Below are 7,516 nucleotides of genomic sequence, written 5' to 3'. Positions count from 1 at the left end.
ACTGTTCAAAACGGAGCCTCGTGTTCATCACCACACGCTGTGGTAAATTTGGTTTAGTAGATTTCTCGCCAAATATTTTCTTACGAATTCATAAGCTACCAATGATGGTTAAAGTAAACACTCTCTTTAAGGTAGTCCCATAAAAAACAATGGGAGTTACGTAGGGTAACCATAAGGGACATGGGATATTCCCAAAACATCTGTTCAGATTTTTGGGGAAAGCTTCCTGAAGCAAATTCATCAAAGGTCTGTCCGTGTTTACATTAGCACCACCATTTTCTCACCATGTATATGATGAGTAAGAAATATGAGCTCGAAGAATCTGTGAAAATAAATCCGTAATCATGCGTCTACAGTTTTAACGACTGACATTCAGACAAAAATTGTTCAATTATCACATTTTTGGATAAGACACAATACACTGTTACCCTGGGGCAATACAATGATTTTTGATATTTCAGTCGAGGGTTCCAGGTTCTTGGAGACCGGCACCAGTAGGTTGAACGAAGATAGTTGAGGTCACGGGCGGTCGTTGGATACGGGCAGGTGATCGTGGCGAAAGGTGTGATCTTTGGAGAAAGCATATATCTAGCAGCGTGCTTCAATAGACTGAAAAGAAAATAAGAAGAAGTAGCTGCAGTTATGTTTGTTGACGTTGCGATTTAAGTTAAAATGACTGTCTTTGCTCTAAAAATGGAACGTATATTACGAAAACACCTAAAATCTTTTAAGAAATTGCGTGTAATAAAGTCACTTTTTTCTACTACTGAAAATTTGAATTTTTAAAAATGGAACCACAGATCCTTTTTTTAAATTAGTAAGTCACAGTGGCCCTGCTCTTCTGTAATGAAAGTCGTGGATTTGCACGTAAAATGCTATCAAACTGTTTAATGTTTTCGAAGGTCCTTGAAGGTGGACTTAGCTATGCATGAGGTGCCCATAGCAGAAGTAGTTGCATGGTATCTTTGCACCTGGGAACTAATTAAATGAACACTCGATCCATCACGTGTTTGTATTTAATACAGAAATCACATAAGCTGTTACGTACAAATCATCACTCTATTTTTAGTGTAAAGGTGAGGTGGTGATTAAATTCTGTCAAATTATTTCAGTACTACTACCATTTGGATTAAGAGAATTCAAATAACATGATCGCTCTAGTGTTCGCGCACCTTTATTCGACACTTTATAATCGATGCTAAGAAAACACTCGAATGCCATACACAACGAACACTCACACTAAGCGGCACTTCCAGTGAAGCTTCTCGTGAATTTATTGTGGTTATGAAAACACTAATAAATGAAACTGTAATAATTCTAGAAGTGGCATTCATATTCAAACCTACGGAAATAATATTGGGTAGGCAGAATCTTAAAATGAAAGACGTAATTTTTCAGATTTACATAGATTTATTGAATTAAGTTCATCGTGCTGTAGGGAGAGAAGGCTTGAACGGTGTTCGAAGCTGGCGAACCGTGTGGCAGGTTTAAAAAGGTTTATTAGCAAATCATTGCTAGAAAGCCTCCTTCACCGATCACATTCTTCTTTCTACGTTCTTCTTCTTTCTTCTAATGTTGTTTCTTCTGATGCTGTTTTGTAAGCTGGTTCCATAGATGAGCTGATATTCGCTCTAGAAATGCCTAAATGCTTTAGCAGGATATAGAAAGATTTCTCTATCATACTCCTTGCCTCTATCTCCACTGCTTACAAATTCAATGTTAATTTATTACTAGATATTTAGTTTTGTGTATCTTGTGTGATTTTTAGGTATAATTTCGTAATGAAAAAAAAAATTTCATGTAAAATCCCTTCTGTGTATTCTTTATGAGAATTTTAAAAGTAATAAGGTTTTCAATCGAAAATTGATATGTTATTTTTAGCAGAGGAATTTATTAAAAGATAAAATTAAAAGTTTAATATAATTGAAACATATCATGGTTTCTAAGATTTCAAGATACATACCATCATTCGAATTTCAAACTAATTCCTCAATTTAAAAGGTTGACAATTGTAAAAATATTAATGAATAATTAGAAATGTTAATATTAAGTTGAATAACATTTTGAGACTGTAAATTCTTTGGATTATCACACTGCCATTCAAATTACGATCTTAAGAATAATTGAGAAGGTTGATTATTGTATACATATCAAAATATAATTGTAATTACGTACGTATTCATCCTTATTATTATATCAGGCGATACACGCTTATAGCATGGCATAAGTCTTCCACATAGATCGCTTTAATGAAAGATCTTGCACTACCTGCATCCTGCTACTTACCACAACACCTTGCCTATGCCTTCAGACCATCTAGTTGGGGGCGTAAGTGTCACGTTTACTGATTCGTGGTCGCTATTCGAGAACCTTCTAAAATATTCTTTTTTTAAACCGATATACGCCCATTCAAGGCTTTTTTTTGGCCCCCGCTATTAAAGGCCTCTCGTGCTGCTAATTTGTTGGGATCAGGGTCTTAGTTTACAAATAAGTTTTTCAAATTTTTATCTTTATTCTTCACTCACTTTCATTCTTCTCAATTTTTTTTATTCTTACCTTTTTTTCTTCACAATATCTTTCATTTCTACTTGCTTTCATCGCATTCCTTCCATTATCCTATTACTCTTAGGTGGCTAGGTACATTTCTTTTATTCTTTATTTTATTACTTATCTTATTTTTTTATCACAGTTTTCTTCTTTTGGGTTTGACTTTTTTACTGCAATACTACTTTTTTCTTATTCTATTTTTAGTTTATTTTTCCTATTATTAATTGACTAGTTATTTGTGCAGTTTATTTTGTACCTACTTATCTACACTGTTTTATTCCTTTTAACAGTATCACTCACCACCTTGCGAGCAAACGATAGGAATGATGGGCGAAGGTTGTCGTCGCTCATCATTAAGGCCATTCAAGGCTTAGGACTCCCCCATAGATCGTCATAATGGTCAGGTCTTGCGCAGCATGCATTTAGTTACTTCCTGTGTACTTTCGTCTACCAGCTTATGGTCGCCAGCTGAAAACCTTTGGGTCCCAGTGGTCATCAGTTGCATAAGCGATGTGCCTGTACACAGCTATTTTAAACGAGCAATTCTTCGAACTATACTTGTGAAACTTTTTTATTTTAATGAAATAAAATTTGTATGATCATATACATATTTAACACGTTCACTGCGGGCCCAATTTTGAAGAACTTTCAGCTGGTGCGGCTGAGGTCGAATCAGCTTCAAGCTCAACTTCCTAGTAGTGCGGTTGAGGCCTTTTCTGCCTCATGTTCATCAATATTTTTTTACAATATTGAGTCAATGCTTCGCAGACATAAAGAAAGCTATATTTGTCTTTGTCATACTTCATACGGTTGAGTGTAAACAGCCGCCGTACTAGAGAGAAAACACGAGTTTTACGCGCCGCACCAGTGCAAAGTTTACCATGAGGCTGAATCGACCTCAAGCCGCAGTGAACGTGTTAAACTTAAAATTGAAAAAAGCTGTGTTATATTACTATAAATCAAAGCGACCTCCAAACATTCAAGAATAAACTTAAGGAACCCTACCTGTCGTGGCGGCTATAGTGTTTCTCTGTTAAATTTTAATTTACAACCACTTGTTTTGTATTCATTCCGTATACGCTTCTGAAATGTTCTTTAACTGACGGGATTTACGTACTCGGAACAAGTTTATAATTTTGTATTTTAATGTGAAAGGATGTACTAGTGTCACGTATGAACGTTTGTTAGTTTTGGGTTTTATTAGATTTTGTAATGCTTCTATATTAGCTTTTACTTCACTAACGAATATTTAAGATACTTCATAGATATTGTGAACCGTTTTGACAATACGCAAAAGACTTGTTATTAAGCTATGGTAATGCTGGTGGTACGCGGGGCAAAGTTAGATTGTTAATTGAATGCAGGTGCAAATCACTTTAAAGAGTCCCAAAGAAAGAAAGAAATTGAAATTTTAATTTGAGATAAGAAGGAGTATGCAGATCTAAAAGATTATTATAGGGTGAAGGATGTGAGCATTCCTGTGAAGCCTTATGGGTAACCAATAGAGCTTAAGTCGAAATTCTGAAGTCCAAATATCAAACGAATACAGAAGTTTTGAAGACACTTGTTTATTTAGTTAGTTTAGATAGCTAACATATGCATAATCAAGTGACATTTTGGTGTTCTATTCTGAAATTGGAAAGCCAGTCATATTGATTATTCATACTAATAAAAATACTTAAAATGTAAACACGCATTTTACTCTAATTACACGACAGTCAGAAAATCAAATAGTGATATTAATAAAAATAGAAACGTCAAAAATTAAATATTCACAGCTAAACGAAACACTCGTAGAGGGTCTACGAGGGGCTACGTCTAAAATCATTAGCTATTCGGATTTAACGAATCCCTTGAATTAACAGATTTAATATTTAACGTCTTTGAAATAACTCCTCCGTTTGATATCGTAGCATACCTTCGGGGCTACGAAGGACTGAAACCTCGTCACTATACATAGGTATATGGAAAACATCGACTAGAAACGTTGTTTTTGGTATCAAAGAACCAATCTCAGTTTGTTGTTGTGTTTTCACGTATCAAGAGGGAATTTGGAAGATTTTAAAATGTGGAATGCTATTTTAGGTAAATAAAACATAACCACGAGACCGCTATATACGTTGATCCGATAAAAATTGAACAGGATACTACAGTAGACGAAGTAATACACCGCCAAAGACGGGTACAGATGGTGTAACATATTACGCGACGAAATTTTACAAAAGAGTCACTACTAGGTAGGTATATGAGGAAAGCTTTTGAAGGCTAGCTGACTCCGGTTTAAATCATAGGCAACTGTACGGTATTACAATACCATGTTATGACTATAAATTATTTTGTAATGATTTAAAAAAAAGGAAAATATCCTATTATAGGCTTTTGTAAGTAATGATACTAGTTGTGCGTCGCGGGACTTTGTGTTTCTGTATGGAGTTGAACAAAGTAAAATTTTTAAAAGATTTTTTTTGAGAGTTATGGAGTGGGCCTTTCTTGAAGTTCCGCTGTGAGATCGAATGTGAATCGGAACATAGGTCGACTTTCTTCTACTTAATTTATATCGAATATAACTGTAAATGGTAGGTGAAAAGACGACGAATGATGAATTTAAATATATGATCTATTGTATAATTATTTTAATAAAAGTGTTTTTTTTTTTGTATGGTGTATGGCTGTTTTAGGGACTTTTTATTTCTACTAATTTATTCATATTCTTTATTATTATCATTCTTTTCTTTCATGTATCATCTTATCTGTCGTACTGTTTCTTTCATTCTACAATTTTCCCAGTCTTTCTCTTCCATTCCATTAGCCATACATCCATCCTCAACCACTACATTCTAGGTTTCCTTACTATTTTATTTTGCAACATTACATTTATATATATTTAATAATAATAAAAGTGTTACAAAGTGGTAGTGTATGTAAAAAATAAAATGTAGAAAATTTCGCGTCACCGTTTACCTACCTTATGTAGCATAATCCTAGCGGTGAAAGGAGTGTATTGCGGAGAATTAAAAGAATATTTAAACTGTGAAAAATTTCAGGATTCTTTTGATATGAATATACTTCGCGAAGAATTAAATCCGACCGAGCTTAGAAAGAACTATTTCATAATTTTCCACGTCTAGTTTGAAACAAAAACTATTTTAGAATACGAGGTATTTTAAATTAATTTATACTGGATATTATGTGATACGTTATAGTTATATGATTGAAGTTATAAATGTTATTTCTTTGACGAATATGATGGAATATTATCATCATTATTATCATCGTTTCCTTCGTAATATGTACGTTTGGACACGATTTGCATAAAGCGCCATTCGATCTTAGTAAGTCGATGTCCCACGCTGCGTTTGACGAATTTAATTTTTCCATAACTGAACCTTTTTTTAATAGCCTTCGCTATTGGGGACCTCTCGTATAACCCCTATCTTGGATTCACAGGAACAGTTTTTTACTCTCTTGTTTTCTTCACATAATATTTCATTTCTTCACCTTTCATGCACCACCTTTTTCTCTCGCCATTTCTTCCTGGACTGCTTTTTAATAAATTTTTATTTTGCTATTTTGTTTATCTGTATTTTAATAATTTTGCTTAATGTTTTTATTTTACTTTGTTATAACACCTTATTTTTGTTTTACAGCTATTTTAATTTTCCAACGATTGTTAAGTTTTGTGATCTTTTATTACCTTATCTATTAGCTTTCTGCAATATTCCGGGAAGTTCTAGCTACTTTCCTCTTGTTCCGTGACTGAAGCGACATTAATCCTAAGGCTCCAGCGGTTATCTATGAGATGATATGAATATGCAAGTCAACTCAAGGTTAACTATCACGTCAAGCCAAGTCAACTCAAGGTTAACTATCACGTCAAGCTTCTGATGCCGTTGAAAATGTTGGTCAAAGTTCAGAAACAAAGAAAGCATTCCAATCAGCAACTGTATGTCTTCGCTGGCATGCAATTGGAGGATAATGGCCGTTAGGATCTAAAGGTTCCCGAATGGTGACCAGGAATCAGATCGATATGTAATCAAAGTCGGGAGAAATCGCTAGATGCCGGCGGCGTTACAACGGTCATCATTGCAATCTTTGTGTCATTATGGACTGACATGAATGATGAACGAACGAACGAATGAACGAATCAACCAATAAAAGAATGAGTGAGCGAATCAATAAATGAATGAATGAATGAGATCGTGAAAGAGTGAATGGGTGAATGAATGAAATTGGAAGATGGTCGTATATTATCTATTTCGCAACTTTTCATTTCGCAACTTAACCTCGAAATATAATTGCGGAAAAATATTCTACCGCAATACAATGTAATTTTTTATCCATGTGCAGAAAATAATGTAAAACTAAATGTGATCACATAAACAATTTGCTCTGAGAAGTTTGAGGGTTGAATTTTAATATTCGCTTACGTAGTACTGTCGGAAAAAAAATACAATTTTAAATATTAATTCAAGGCAGCAATAATATTTATTCAATTCTCCACCCTTTTTATAAAATTTATTGCTATTGTTATGGTATCTGTACCGGTCTTTAGCGGTGTATTGCTTCGGCTACTGTGGTATCGCTCTTGATTTATTAAATTTTATATTGATTACTACTTTTTCTATTTAATGGAATCAGGCATTATCTTGCGAAAGTCCATCCTAAGTAAGAAAAGGACCAATATTTAGCCACTTCCGCACATGCAGTGGTAGTCGTGCGACAAAGTGCACCGTCCGCCAGCCCGCTGACAAATGCGCATGCGGCAAACAATGTGAACTACACAACTGCCACCGCCAAATCACTCAAAACGTGTTTCACCCCTCCACGGGGCATCTTTAGGAGTTATGTTACACCGATTAGTGCCACTGTATACTACACTCACTCTGTGTTTGTGTAAATATTGGTCCATTTCTTTTCTCACATGTTAAAAGCTTCTATATATATAACCAATCATACTGTATAAGCTAGT

The sequence above is a fragment of the Battus philenor genome, unplaced genomic scaffold (genome assembly GCF_028537555.1).
Source record: "Battus philenor isolate CCGP_79_NKW_IND1 unplaced genomic scaffold, ilBatPhil1.0.hap1 SCAF_24, whole genome shotgun sequence".
Taxonomy (NCBI): domain Eukaryota; kingdom Metazoa; phylum Arthropoda; class Insecta; order Lepidoptera; family Papilionidae; genus Battus; species Battus philenor.
The sequence above is the reverse complement of the archived record's forward strand: the minus strand, read 5'-3'. Positions refer to the sequence as shown.